Source organism: Centropristis striata, chromosome 23 (genome assembly GCF_030273125.1).
Source record: "Centropristis striata isolate RG_2023a ecotype Rhode Island chromosome 23, C.striata_1.0, whole genome shotgun sequence".
In the NCBI taxonomy this organism is placed as follows: domain Eukaryota; kingdom Metazoa; phylum Chordata; class Actinopteri; order Perciformes; family Serranidae; genus Centropristis; species Centropristis striata.
The window spans coordinates 17,306,114-17,322,070 of record NC_081539.1 but is presented as its reverse complement, the minus strand read 5'-3'; positions in this window follow the sequence as shown (position 1 = coordinate 17,322,070).

Sequence of the window (15,957 nt, the reverse complement as noted above, 5' to 3'; positions counted from 1 at the left end):
GAGAAGCACTTCCCTCAGACCTCCTGTTTCTCCAGACGAACGCTTCACTTCTGTCCTTCAAGCAACCTTCAGGCAGGTGGAGATGATGGAAGGCCTTGTTTCTGAAGGAGAAGCATCCACCTTGATTCATCACTTTCTTCTGACTGCCAAACATGTTCACTTCTGAGCTTCCAAACTAGAATTAGATAGCTTCTGACGTTTCACACTTCCACACAGCACAAGGCCTAATGGAAAGTTTTCATGCCATATGGTAAAATTAGGCTGAATATTTGGAAAATGAAGAAAACACCTCATATAAATCAACATAGTTACTCCCATCATAAAGGGAAAATAAGTAGCCTTTGTCCACATCATTACCCTCTTCATTCAGTCAGCTACATTAATCTCTTCAAGGATAATATGATTCACGCTTGACTGCCACTTCACCAGCCCACATCTGAAGAGAAAATAGCGACCTTTGACCCCCAAATATAAGATATATAGAACCATAAGTGATCAGTGTCACACATTGATCTTCTGCTTGTTTATATGTGGTCGACATTATAGTTGACAAAGAAATAATGAAACAGGAGCAGCTTTTGGAGAAGGGATTTAGTCATTGTAATTTCGTGAACAGAATAAATAAACAATAATAGTAATACTTTGGATATTCTGGTAAATTTTCTTCTTTGCAAGAGATTTAAATGAGAAGATTAAGATCAATCTGAGTGTATACAGTAAATATGAAGCTACAGCTAGCATCTGATTAGCTTAGCTTAGCATAAACAGCAACATAGCTGACTGAAAGTAACTCTGCATTCATGTGGTGTTGGAATAATTGGAAAAATTAGTTCCAAATGGGAAAATTCACCTGAATGCTTCCTCAAGTCAGGACAAAATTTAAAAAAATGATTTCATATTACGCAGAAACATGGCTGACAAAAGTGCACTATCTTCTTAACATCAAAATGCAGACAAAGTTAGCAACTAGCAGGTGAACAAGATGGAGCATTTAGTAACTATAAAGTAAGACATTTCCCACAAGAGATGGTGTAAAGACATAAAAGGGGAGTGAATATTGAACTCACATTCACTAGGTGGTTAGAAAAGTTGCTTTAAATGAATGCTAGTGTTACCCCATAACTGCTAAATGCATAAACAAGCATTTGTTGCTAACATGTCAGCCATTAGAACTGAGTGATAAAGTGATAATATGTCAATTTCTGCTGTCCCCTAGTGGTTTGTTGTGAGGCAGATTCCATATCCTTGGATGCAACAAGGTATGGAAGCCCATTTTTGGTGATTGGGAAAAATCATTCTCATACAATGAGAAAAAAATTCTCAAAATAATGACTAAGCATTGAAAAAAATACAGACTTAGTAACACAAACATGTTGACAATTTTTTTTCAAAAATAATGAGCTAATATTTTTGAGAAAGTTTCTCGTTATTTTTTAGATATTTAGTCATTATTTTTGACAAATGTTCTCATTCCTTTGCTATGCTAAGTGGTTATTTTGAGACAGCTCATTGTAATTATTTACACTACAGGATCTTTTTTTTTCTTCATAAGGCTTAGTACTATTCATCTTTTTTTTCTTTAACCAGTGGAAATGGGCTTCCATAATAAGGGGAGCTGTTTGTTTATGTTTCTACTGTTTATGCTAAGCTAAGCTAACCAGCTACAGGCTACAGCTCCATATTAACTTTACAGACATACTGTACAATAACAGTGGTATTGAACTTGAAATCTAACTCTCAGGCGGTAAATGTCAAATTATTGTTTAAAAATGGCCAATGCAAAGTAAAGCACATGGTCAGTGAATTAAGCTCTCAGTATCTAAGCTAAGAGACAGACACACACGTTGTTCAGAGGTCCAAAGCGGAGCTGAAATGGTTCCAGGACTGGAACTGGAGAGAGAAGGTCCTCATTTAGCCTTTGGCTGATGTTCTCTCCCACCAAAGTACTATATTAATCATAATCACACAACACCATTAGACTATGTCATTCTATTAAAGAAATCACATTATCATACATTTCATTAATTAAACTCGAACCCAGTCCATCCACTCTGAGGAGCACCCCATAAGAGCAGGAGACGGTGGTGGGCTAGGATGGAGGAGGAGAAGGGGGGAGGAAGGTGGCAGAGGGCAGGACACTTCACCGCTGCACTCACCATCTCTCCAAAGTGAAATCAAGGGGATGGATTTGCATGTCATGGGCACGTGGTGGGGGGTACGGCTCGAGGCTCAGACAATAGGAGCTGATTATGGAGGTGGAGTGTACGGGAGTATGGGAAGTGAAATCCTTCTGACAAGTGTCTGTACGATGGAGGAAAGCAAGAGGAGGAGATGGAGAGGAGGAGAGGGAGGGCTGACTCCCTTCTTAGGTGTTGATCACAGGCCAGGTCACAGGGTGCTACTGTATGGTGTGATGAGGATGTGGAAGGTGCAATACACAAACACACTTCAAGTGGCTCTGAGAAGTGTTACTGATGCCTGTTGGATGAGGGAATGTGCTTATGACTAGAATGCAGTTTGAGGTCCTTTCGGTATAATTTCTCAGCCTCTGCAATTAGGTTGTAGATTTTACCCTTAAAGTCCAGATGAACAAATATCAGTTGTTATTTTTTGCATATCCATTTTCTTTATCCAATCCAAATATTAAATAAAAATATTTAAATGTTTTTTATTAAAATACAAAAGAAGCTATGTTCAAATAAAATGGGTGTTAATGGTGAATTTTTACAGTGATAGTGGTCGGTGTGATTACTCTCCATGATATCCAGTTTTTTTTATTAAGATGTAAGCTTTTTTCCTGAAAATGATCGTGCTTTTTGCATACTTGAACACATAAATGTCCTTTTTGTGGTTCTTGATAATGGCCTCCTCTTTTTGTTCCATTCATCTGCACAATCTACTCCATTTCCCTCTTCTCTCTTTATGCATGTCTTTACTAGAGAACACATTCACTTGTTTTTACTCCATCCCTTCCTCCATCTGCCCGTCTCTCTCCCTCTCCCTCTCTCCCTCTCTCCCTTTCTCCGTCTCTCCGGGTCTGATTAGCATGTGTAGTGTATGTTCCGTCACGCTGTAGTGTTGACCTGTGCTGTCATCTCCCTGATTACCTCCCTGATTCACTTTCCTTGTTTAGTAATGTGCAATCAATCATAATCAATTAGCCAAAATGTTGAATCATTAAAACCATTATCATTAATTAAAATAATTATCACTTTCTGCCAATGCTTCATTACCAGTGTTGTCTGCCACACACCACACTTTCCTGCTACTGCTTTTTTCTTTCAGAAGTCACATTTCTGAAGTTCTTTTGAAAGCTTTTTTGATGATGCAAACAATCACTGATTACTCTCTTTTCATGATAATTGTCTTATTCAGTCTAATATATCTGCAAAGGATTAATTGAATGTTCCAGAAATATATATGATGCAATGATGCCCCCAAATAAAAGTCTTGGTTGTATAATACTATTCCACAAAGAAATATTTCTCAAAAAGAGTTTTGTTGGAAAGTTTTCGCTTCAAGTTTGTCCAAAAAACTCCACCAACAGCTCCTCTTGACATGAACTGAAGTGTTTTCTCACTGTCTGTAGGGTTCTGCTGCCTCCTCAGCAGCACTGCTTTCTTTCTCTCATGCTTGACCAGACATTGTCTATTCTTCCACCTCAGACCAAAGCAGCCCCGTTCTTTAAAGGACAGAGCAGAGATGAGACAGGGGAACCTTAATGATGTGTAAACATCCAGGGAGAGGCAGAGCGCTTGCCTAAAAAGCCCAGAGGGGGGAAAAGACAGACATGCAGCTCACTTAGTCCAGTGCACTGCCTCAACCCGAGTTGTAATTCCAGACGATTGTCAGTCCGCTTCTCTTCTGTGCGCCTGTTGAAACCTGGAATAGACCTGTCACTTCCTAACCCTCAATAATTGCTCATGTCAAAATTTCCTTGAAAGTGCGCTGGGGACCCTGAGGGTGTGAAGGGTGCAACTGAGTGTATGTGTGCGTAAGAGATGTCTGTGTGGGCGTCTGTTTTTCCAGCTCAGCCCATTGGGCAAAGAAGGGTCTCCTCGCTCCCCTGCCCCGACACTGTGGAGGAGCATCGCTCACTGCCACCTGGGGAAAGCAGGCGTCTCATTGGGGTCATGCCACCCCAGTGGAATGTGAGTCAAAAGGAAATGGGCCTGAACATTGCACAGTATCCCCAGTCTGAGCTCCATTAAGCTAGGCATCCTCACTCTGGGATGGATGTCCATTATTACGCAGAGCACAAAGACCATCCATTGAGCTCATAGTCACTGTGCTTCACGTCCTTCATCACTACATTAATGCTAGAGAAGAGAATAATGAGCCTATAGTTCCATAATTTGAGCGTTTTTCACTCCTTAAACAACACAAATCATTGTGCAATTAAGTTATATTTAGGACAAATTACGCACTAATTATTCAACGCCTTGTCCTCCCTTACTAAACCAATATCACTCTCAGTGGAGATGCCTCTCAGCTCAGTCGATGCCCGTGGCACCGCCTGGCATGACGGAGTGTCCTGCAGAGAGGAACCACGGAAAACAGGCTGCCTGGCAGGGGGGGTCTCACAACATGTGGCACCCCCTCTCTTCCTCCACCAAGAGGGCCCCCCAATCCTTCGATGGAGCCCATCATGACCACCTGATTACATTATTCGCAAATGGTCCTCAGGAATGAATGTAATTGTGTCTCATTAAGGGCTGTGAAGTGTGACAGGACGTGATTGAAAATGTTTGAAAGGAGGACAGAAAATGCCATCAAAAAGCAACATATGCAGTTTATTTTTGAGCCACATATAAACACAAAAAGAGTCTATTTTGAGAATAACAAATCTGCTGGAACAGAATTGGATGAAACTACTGTACATGGTTGTAATTTGGCTGTAATACCTTCACATAACCGCATGTACATGGCTTTTGATGTTGTAGTTTTACAAGAACAAGCATCCAGAAAGAGACAAAAAGACATCCCACTCAGTCGTGGTTGCCTCCACCTCTGCCTGTTTATGATGAAGGGCTCTTTTTGGTGTGAGAGTGAAAGAGACAGGCTGGGCTGGCTGTCATGTCATAAAGGATGCAGTCAGAGAGAGCAGACATGATTTCATGGCTAATGATTCCCGCACTAATATCAGTGTGGGCTGCAGAGGGGATAACCAAGTTGAGCTGTCTTAGCTCAAATGATTCAATTAGGCCAGCTGTCCCTATTTGTCATGGCTCAACTGGCTTCTAGATTACCTTTCCAGAGTGCATACGTGCCTCTGCATTGAACTTACCAGCTCAACAGTTTCATAAAAAAAACCAGAGAGAAAATAGGGAGAGTAGGGGGAAAGAAAGGAAGGAGCGGTGGAGGGGAAGAAATGAAACAAAGAATGCAGTAATAACCACATTATCCACTTAAACGCTGAGGCCAATTACAGAGATAAATGTGACTTTTTGTTTAGCGGAGGATCCTTGAGGAGGAGAGCCCCAGAACGTGCTGGAGAGATGCTATACATGGAAATCTGATCAGTGAAAGAGCACGAGAGACAACAGCAGAGACACTGTGAAGGTCAAGAGATAAACAGACAGAGAAAAGATTAAGATCATAAAAACTCACTCTGAAATGATTTCCAGAAATTTGATTCTATTCTAAAGCTGGCTTGAATATAAAAATGTAACATTAAACAGCAGAGAATGCCCACTATCCTGCTGCTTCACCTTTCCTTTCTCTGAGCTTCTATTAAGTGTGTGATGAGTATTAAATTCAAAGAAGCATTAGAGTCATTAGCGTTGATTGAGTTGATGACTCCGAGGGCGATGTCTTCTTCCTTTTCACTTTAATGCAGTTAAACGTAAATTTGTGTCAACTAACCTCATCTGATCCAATTAACACAATTGTCAGTTTTGGGTCAGGGATTAGAAGACGTGGATCAGCATACTTAGACGGTAAAATATCTCGTTTATTAAAGGTAATTAGTTATGTTAGTGCTGTCCTTTTTTGTGTTAATGTAAAACCTATAAAATAACTATCTCTGCACTGCACACGGTGTAATGTGAAGTAAAGCTCGATTACACATGTCTCCTTACAATTCAAATAAACATCCCATTAAAAGCAGGGCTGTAACATGCTCTGTGGATAGTATGCTCAATGCTTATGCAACCATGAAACACAAATGATTTTTTTTCACTTCTTCGTGGCTAAACAACAACAAATTACCACACTCCACAGAAGCCAACGTTAATACAAGAAATAAAAGGTTTTATCCTCGTGGGAGACATCTGAGCAGCTTAATGGGACAATATTCCTTAAAGATGCTGCATGTGTACTTCCACTGTACTGCTTATGGTCTGATAACAACATGAGGGGAGATAATGAGATTACACTGCTATGTACATCAGAGGCAGCTCCTCATCCCTGAAACTATATGACTAATGTCTTCTTCTGATGAGGAAAACAAGACACACTGTCCTCCATCACATCACGAGTAAAAAATAGTCCTAACGATTTTTATTAAAGTCCTTTTAATAATAGGCCCTTTTGAGTCCTTATAAGATTAATTAATTATTATAGGTTTATAGTATTATAAAAGTGTTAATAAAAGCATCATTAACACGTTTTATTGTTACATTAATATACATTTTAAGCGCTTATAAGAAGCTTGTGAAATCTTCTTAGAATTATTTATTATAAAATAACAAACCTTTTATGTTAAATCTTTGCAGAGCTGTCTTTTTTGCTTTATTAAGATAAAGTCATACATTATTATACACTTATTAATAGTTCAATATGCTTTTTTTTGACTAACAGGTCTGAAGTGAGCATAATTTATGTAATTTATAATAACTTATTAACAGTTAACTTTGCTTTTTGCAGCTACCCTCTCTGGAATGAGCACTACTTCGTCAATATTGATAAAATGTGTAATAAAAAAATGACATATACATCCAATATTTTATTGCTAAAGCACAACACACAGACAGCTCTTTTTTGAGAAATTACTTTTTCTTTTTAATATAAATTTTCTTGGTTTTATGTAAATGGCATAGATTTATTTACCTTATCAAGCATAGTTAACGGTTAATAAGTGCATAGTTAACTGCTAAGAAATGCATAATAAAGTATGTATTAATCTTAATGTAGCCACAACAAAACAAGGGTCTAACGATGACATAATAAGTTAGTAAGTTAAACTCAATAAATGTTATGCTATTATAAAACTCAAAGGCTTTTATTAATGTTCTTAAGCAATCTATAAACTCAAAGAGTATCTTATAGGTGCTTTTGAGTTCAAATAAAAATATAAAATTATTAAAAGTAGATTTAAGATTTGATGAGACCATGTGTTTCTGATGATAGATATTATCCTTTATTCTTTATTTAGGCTATTTTTTTAAATTTGTATGTCAACATATTATTCACAAATTTTAGTGAAGACTCCAGAATTTAAATCCCACAATTGTGATCTTTAGTATATCCAGATTAATGTAATTTCTCAGTTTTTTTCCCCCCGAGTGATGCTGCTCATGGCTGTCTCTTAATTTTCACTGTACCCGAGATTAAATTAAATGCACAAAACTGCTTGCATACAGTCAGCGGTGCATTCATTGGTAACTGCATGTGTGTGTTTGTTTGTCCAGTCACTTTGCCGCCTCTTGTGCTAAACGGAGCGCTGTGTAGAACGAGGGCAGCCTCATCTCGGAGCTGTCACAGCTCTGACTGGGATCAGCCTTATTACAATGATTGAGAGAACAGGCCTTTGCAGCAAAAACACCATCCAAAGGGGCTAGAAAGGCCACATTCATACAACTGAGTTCACACATTTGTCTTCATTAATCCGATTCTGTTCTGTTTTGTCAGCTTTGCTACCAAACACTTGCACAGTTATACAGTCAGTGGAGAGATAAAGGGACCAGATATCGCCAGAGGTCACAAAATTGATACAGTAAGCGGGAATGCTTCATGCAGTCCGTCTTGTTAGCTAAGAAGGTCCCTCGGGTGCTGGTGTTCTTGACCCTCTTAACACCAAAACTGTTATGAAAGTGACATTTAATGTAATGAATCACTGATTGATTGATTGCTGAAAGAATTGATTTAGAAAACAAAAAATATTTTTTGGTATTTTTTGACACATGGTCCTCAAGCTGCCGTAATCATCCATCTATATTCCTCCTGACCTTCAAGTGTGGTTTGAAGAGACAGGAAGAGGAGTCTGAAATGAGTGGTTTTAGATTAATTTAGCATATGTTGTCAGCATGCTATTTTGCTGTTGAGATCTTTACCACTCAGGCCAAATAGTGACTAACACCCAGACTCGACAGGCCCAGGAATCCAGAACGTCATTACTGCCTTATCTTTAGAGATGGAGCGAGGTGTCAATGACACTTCTGCTGCATGCAGGCAGCAGCTGAGCTGTGAGAAGTCCTGGCACACAACACAGGTTTCCTGGCCAGAGCTTTGTAGCCCAATCTTTACCTTTTAATTACAGGAATATTTATTGCGTATAGTGTCTGCATATGATACATTTTGTACCAGTTCTGACTGAACAATGATTTTTTATCATATCTGACTAAATTATTACAGGTTTAGCATCAAAGATCTGTTCATTTCTACAACATTTTTTTAAATTAGTTTTGGGTGATGCTTATTTGCAGAGTGAAAAGTAGATACTACTCTTATATTTGTCTGTTAAATATGAAGCTTGAGCCAAGAGACAGTTAGCTTAGCCTTGCTTAAAGACTTGAAAAATCGGCAAACAGCTAGTCTGGCTCATTCAAAGGAGCGACATCCTGGAAAGAAATGAGTCACACTTTGGTTTTTGTACAGATTAAACAAACGAGACACAGTGTGTTAATTGGTGAGCTTTAAATGTGCTGCTAGGTGAATTTACTTCTTTTCTTTTGATAGAGACAGACAGGCTAGCTGTTTCCAGTCTTTATGCTGAGCTAAGCTAACCTGCTACCGGTGATATTTCTTCACATTTAACTTCCAGATACGTACTTTTAAAGTGTGTTTAGACAGAAAGTAGAGCAAATATTTGCCTTGTGTGGAATTGAGTACTAGACAATTTGTGCATTCTAAGTGAAATGATTGATTTAACTATAGGAATTTGATCCAGTCTAGAAGAGACGTACTTTTAAATAATTTCATCCCCATTTAAGTTAACAGAGAGCTAAAGCAGAAGGTAGTTGTCTCGGCCGGTGGAAGTCTCTGGTGGGCATGCTTCATGGGCCTTGCAGTGAGGAATTTCCAAAGAAGATCTGGGTAATTTTATGCACAAAATTCTGTCATAGGAATGAATGGGGCCACGCCTCCTATGCTGCATCCAGTTCTCTTTCTCCATGGTATAAACCAGCAACATCATTGCAGCTGGTGAATGACTGTAGCTGCACTGTAGCTGCACATTTTACCAATATTTTGTATAGTTGTGAAATCACAACCTTATAGAAGTCCTGAATCGTTTAAAGGAACAGTGTCTGAGTACGGGTTGTGTACATTTCTTCAACAATTGAGCATTTAGTTTTAATACTTTTACAGTATTTGTATAGTACCTGGGCCTCCTTAAAATAAAAAGACAGACTTTTTACAGTATGGGACTTTTAATTGGCTTATAATTATACAAATGCCCCTGTATCTCAGTCAGCTCAGCGAGACCTTTAGCAATCACATTCATCACTTATCTTTCAGCAAAATATAACTTTTGCTCCGTTACTACCAAACTTACTAATCAAACATGTTGTTTGAGAGGAAGAAGACACAGGATGTTATAACCTCACAGCATTAAACTTATAATTAAGCTTAAGTCTACTCTTTGTTCCAGCTCTGTATCTGCTCTCGCAGTATTTATCATGCTATCTCAGCCCGGCTGGAGAGCAGAGAGACAGAGGGCTCATAGAAAACCTCTTCACCTGCTCCCGTCACCCCTCCTCCTCTCCTCCATGTGTACCTGCAACACTGGGCTGCACTGCATCATGGGTGCAGCTGAGGCCATGCCAAAACCCAATTTGGAACGTGTCCAGCACTTCATTGGAAAGTAATGGTTTTCACTGAACTGAGTTATGACCAGCTGTTTGCAGACAGTCTGTGACATACTGATGGAGCAGAACACCGTATGTTGCTTTCCAAATCAAATGATACAAGGAGTGTGACAGTGTGGAGAAACATCTGTCATTAGCAATTTTCAGCACGCTCCACTAATTCTGGACAAAATACGCCTAATGAAGTTACTGCAGGAAACTTCAAATATTGTCAGAGCAACAAGGCCATAAGAAGCCGGTGCTCACCAAGGCCTGTAATCTCATTCATTTGTTGTGAGAAAAATACAGAAGGAGGAGGGTAATTGTTTTTGATCATGATGTTTTAAAATGAAAATCGCAAACGTTCTTCTTTAATCCAAGAACAAAACACCAAGAAATCAAGGACGAGTGGGTGGCTGGCTTTTTGTTATTGATGTACCCTCCCTTGTAGTGGTGCTTCATAGATGGAGTTTCCGTATGGGGGGACACAAAAGCTTTGATGTGCCTGGTTATCAAGTTCAGTCAGCATATATACATGATGATGCCATCTCATCTGTTGCAGAAACCACTCTGTTCATTGTACAGAGGAGCAGGTTTCTTTCCAAGTTATCTCACAGGTTGTTTCGTCTCTAATCTCTTAATAAAATCATATAAACTCGACAAGTTAATTTTTATTATTTGTGTGTTGTGCTAAATTTACAGCTCTAGATATGCTTTGGCACTGTGACAAAACATTAAATACGATTGCCTCCTCCTTGCCTTTATGGTTCAATATTGAGTTAAAATGTAGACTATAAGTCTAGCACTAACAATATTCATTTGGCTACTCTCTGTTTGTAATTTGCCAGTTTCCTAGAACTGTCCTCAATTTATTCAGACTCTGCTGTGAGGATGAGAGGGTTTGTGACAGGCAGCACTGCTGAAAGTGGTCCTCTTCTCCAGAACAGTTGTTGTAGTGAGAAGTGTTAGAGACGGGTGGGCGTCTGGACCCAAGTATGCTGCTCAAACACGAGGCCTGTGTCTATCTGGCAGCCATCTCCTGGCGGCAGAAGGGCCATAAACCCGCCTGTGTTAATTCTGCCGTAATTATCATGGGTGCCACATGTTATGCAGGATGTCCTACCACTGCAGATCCACTCAAAAGTTTGCAGTGAAATCCTTCCACACTGCTTAAAGCTGTGGCAGACGAGCGGATGCAGAGCGTGACAGTTGGCCATTGTGATTAGAAAGGGCTGCTCCTGGAGCCCTGCCCCACGTCTCATTTCCTGTCGCGGCCCTTTGCAATGATGTGTTTTATGCGGTGCATGTTGGTGAATAACTGGCTGCACTGAGATGACAATAATCACCCATAATGCCCCTAGGGAGGGGGCGGCCTCTCTCAGGGACAACATTAGTCATAAATATGCAAAACGGCTGCTGTCCTTACTGCATGCTATTTCACATACACGCTTTGTTTCAGTTCAAGGTTGCTCTGACTGTATACTTAAAAATACATTATTTGAAAAGACATAGTCATTCATATACGTTGACGAATTTGACACAAAATGTGACTCAAATTGATGTGACAAATTTTGCATCATCGGAAATCAGATAATCTTTCACAAGGACGCACAAGACTAAACAAAGCTTAAGCAAATAAGGAGGTTTTCTTGGTTGAGCAGTTTGACATTTGCCCTATAATTCGTCAATAATATTACCATTACCCATGATTCTTAGCCTAAGCTGTCCTGTTACTGTCAGATCAATGATGGTATATAAGAATGGACGTAGCCACTGTGGCGTTTCCCATTTTTTTGTGGATTATTGTTGTTTGAAGCCTTGAGATAGAAACAGGTCTATCTACAGTTGCACAGTACATGACATTTCCTCAAAACGGTTGCAGTTTGGTTAGGTTAGGGCTCCAAAACTACTTGCTTTGGCTTAGGAGGTTTATTAAAATAACAAAATAATACCAGAAGCTCTCTCAAGGGGCATGTCGAGTAGTAAAGTGGGTGTGCCGTGTAGACTGCAAAGAGACCCTTTTTCTTGAGATCGGCATTTTGGTCGTCACCATCCTCTCTTTTTTTTTTTGTAACCACTGCATGTGAAGAACAGATCAGGCAGAATGGATCAGGCATGCGGAAAGGCACTATTAGCTGCCAGCTAGCTTTGTTAGCAGGGTGCAACTGTATTTAAAAATAAACAAAAATAAACAACCTAAAATTGTCTTGTTCGGTGTTCGGTTGGACTACAAGACATTTTTAGGTAACCACAACATTACAATTAACTTTAATAAATTCAAAGGTCAAAGATTAAAATACACAATTTGTCGTTGTTAGTGACCTGTCAATCACAAGGTAGCTGCAAACATCATTCTGTATTAAAGAAGACTTGAAACTAGTGATTCAGACCATAAACTTATAAAGGAAAATGTTCACTAAAATAATATATATTAAGTGAGAATTAGGGTCATTTTTCTCATAGACTTACATACAATTGGACTGCTTCTTGCAGCCAGTGGAGCCGCCCCCTGCTGCACATTGGAAAAATTGCAGGCACTTCTGCATTGGCTTCACTTTTCAGTCCCATAGGCTCTGAAATAATAAGTGTCTGTCTCCATTGCCTCATCTTGTGCCTCGGTATCCCCCAGAAGAGCCACAAGCATCCCCTCTCAGCCTGCCTGGGCCGTGCTTTGGCAGGACTACCCGGTTTAGCACCCTGAGAAATCGTGCACTTTCCTCCAGTCAGTGTGGAAGGCTTTGTATCTCTCCCATCTTGACCTTCTCCCACTCCTGCACTCCCGTCATCCATCTGTCACAGAACGCTTTCTTCTTGTTGTCCTGTGATTGTGACAAGATCACCCACATGCTCCCATCTTGTTGTCTGTTCACAGAGGGGCAAACTGCACACACAGACATTGTTTGCTATCACTCTTTCACATACATAATCAAACTGTATTATGTGTAGTCTGTGCAGTAATAGCACACACTTTGTAATGGCTGTGGGAGTAATATCAAACCCTCTGTCTTCCCCTCTCAGAGCTCTCATCAGTATTAACATATCGTCCTGTTTCCTGGGCTCTAAGCAGGGAGAGCAGGGCAGTGACATCTCAACATGTCTGTCAGGTTAGTGGATGTCTCCCTGCCTAAATCTGCTGACGTTGATTTGTGAGCATAATGCCTGATTATAGGATGGGTGACAGATAAATTTTATCAAAATTAAGGCACAATTAAACATTTCATCTCCGCTAATTACTGGCTGTAGATTTGGCAAGATGACCATGTGCTGTAGGAAATCAGCAACCATAACACATTTTAATGGGGCACAGCTGTCTTACAGCTTGGTAATATTTGCACAGTGCACCAGAACTGTAATTTATGAGACAGAAAGAGGGAGAAAATCTGCATTGGATTGAGTGCCAGAATAGATTTTGAATTTATATTCTTTAATGAGGTTTGGATTTGTTGCTGCTGGTTGTTTCTTATCGAAGATCGATGTGGATGCTGTGGTGTCTCGGTGCATCTGGGTGCAGACTGTCGTTGCTTATGTGTGTGTGCAGTTTATGTAAATGTTCACTAAACTTAATGTTGTATCCTGCAGCCCTGCACTCACAACATTTAGATTCACTCACTGCAAGAAGAGGAAGGTAGTCAGTTTTTGAGCGTGCACGCTTTGCAGGCACTGGACAGACTTGATGGGTTCACGCTAAAGTAATCAGCCCCAGTATCCACTTGTGCCAAGGAATAAGCCTGGGAAATTCACCAAAATGTGGGAACAGCTTGGGAACAGATTGATGCAGAAGGGTGAAAAAGGCTGAGAGTGAGTGTATGTGTGTGCTGAAATGGGTGTGTATGTGTGTATGTGCTCTCAGAGCTAATTCCAAGGCAAACAAGAGGAAGCTTCCTCTAAGTAACTCAGCTCTGGTGTGCTCCTGTGCTACGTCTCCAGTGGGGTCTGGCATAGCCTCTTCAATTATATGGAAGTTTGGCCACCAAATCCCCACTAAAACAGATAGCTGATGCATTGTGAGGAATGTAAATTTAATTATTTTCACATTGATTGGATCTTGTTCATCTCACGTTGGCTGTTACTGTTTTTTTTTAATGTCAGAAAATTAACCCGTGGGTTAGAAATGCTGCACTATCTTCGAAAGGTGACCTCTGCAGCAGCCTGTGTAAGTTCTCTTGAGCAACATAATACGTAATACTGCATCTACTTCGACGATATTGTTCCACTTTGTCTCAGAAAGGTACATAAAAAAGACCATGTGCATGACCAAATACGTATCATTAAATGCATTTGGCTACAGGATGACCATCCAACACAAAACAACACAGTCAATAAGGGCTTATGACGATTGATATCATATCATACTCACTTTAGTCTACTAACACCATCCCGGCATTGCTTCACCAAGGCTTCAGTGGACCGGGCAGAGAATGAAAAGGGCTCAGTTGGACTTGCTGGCATGCTGCAGGCTGTGTTTGGTTGGAGCCCACCGAGGTTAATGCAACTGCTGTTTTCTGGGTGACACCTTCAGTCTGTGACAGGCCTGTGAGGGCTGGGTGCTCGTGGCATTTTCCATGATACCCCACCGATCTGTACTTGGGTCCAGTTCAGGTGCTGCTCAGTACAGTACACCCCCTAAAGGCCCTGTTGACCTTCTTTCATGAGCGATTATTTTCATGTTTAGTGTGGTGGCATCACGGTGGCGTATGGTCATTTAGCGAGTGAGACACTCGATCTCTGTGTCGGGCTTGTGGCAGGTAATGGTACCAATCCATGTTTAGCTATTTTTTACGCACGAAACTGCAACAGATAACATGGGGATAGATTGAGGAGTAATGCTTCTAGACAAATAACAGATTTTTAGGTTAAACGTGACCATTGTAATGGATATTAACATTTATTTACGGCAGTTTTTCAGGTTGCCTTGCCTTCTTTTGACAAAAGTGATGCAGCAGACTGTGGCAACGAAGCGTTTTCTGCTTTGCCCTGAGCTGAAATGTGACCACAGGCTAGTGTAGAGTATGTCAGTTTGTGCACCGTGCTGGAGACTGACGAGGGGGCTCACCCTCGCAGATAACCGGCTGTTGTCCTAAAAGTGCAGCACATTGCCGTATCGCCCCAGGACAAAAAATCAGGGACAGCAAAGGACAATAGAGTGCATGCTGTATATCAAATCACTATTTCAACAAACAAGCAGCAATTTTGTGCGTTTCTAGTACTCACAAAAAGGAATTATGTTAATTTTTTCAATGGATATGCTACAGTGGAGATTCTGAGAGATTATTTATGCAAGAGACTGTTTCTTCACTCATTAGGTCAGCTATGCGCTTGAATAGTGCATCTTTACTGAGGGAATCCAAACATTAGATTAGATGTAATTGAGAGAAATGAAGCCATGCTTCAAGCAGTTAAGCCTTTTGCATTAAAGCGTGCACTGAAATGCTCTTTGTTAATCTCTGATCAAGTGGGATATTACCTCTCATGAAGAGCTTAGTAAATGCTCATTAAGGCATTACACCGTAAATGCCTGAATAATTATGAATTCCATTTCGCCTCCCTATAAAAATCACACAGTTTACCAAACAATGAGCAGCATTAAAGTGAATGAACTTTAGGATTCTAAAGGAGCATGACAAATGTGTGGTGACGTTACACATGTCAGTTTTTAATCCTGAACATACTCTTCACCCTCCTGGTCATACAGTACATATGTCAGGGATAGGGACAACAGCCTCCTGCCAATGTCTCATACCAGGCTGAATCTGTTAGAAGAAGACTCATGCATGAATGGACATTTGTGCACCCAGACTCTGTTGCACAGCGTCTTGCTCTGATTATTTTATTGTGACATTTTTTCTGGGCAAACAAACTGATGCCTCTTTAAAAGCACTTATTAATGTTGATCACTTGGCCCACACAGCGTTCGCCATGATCCTGCAGGAGGCTGTCAACATATAATGTA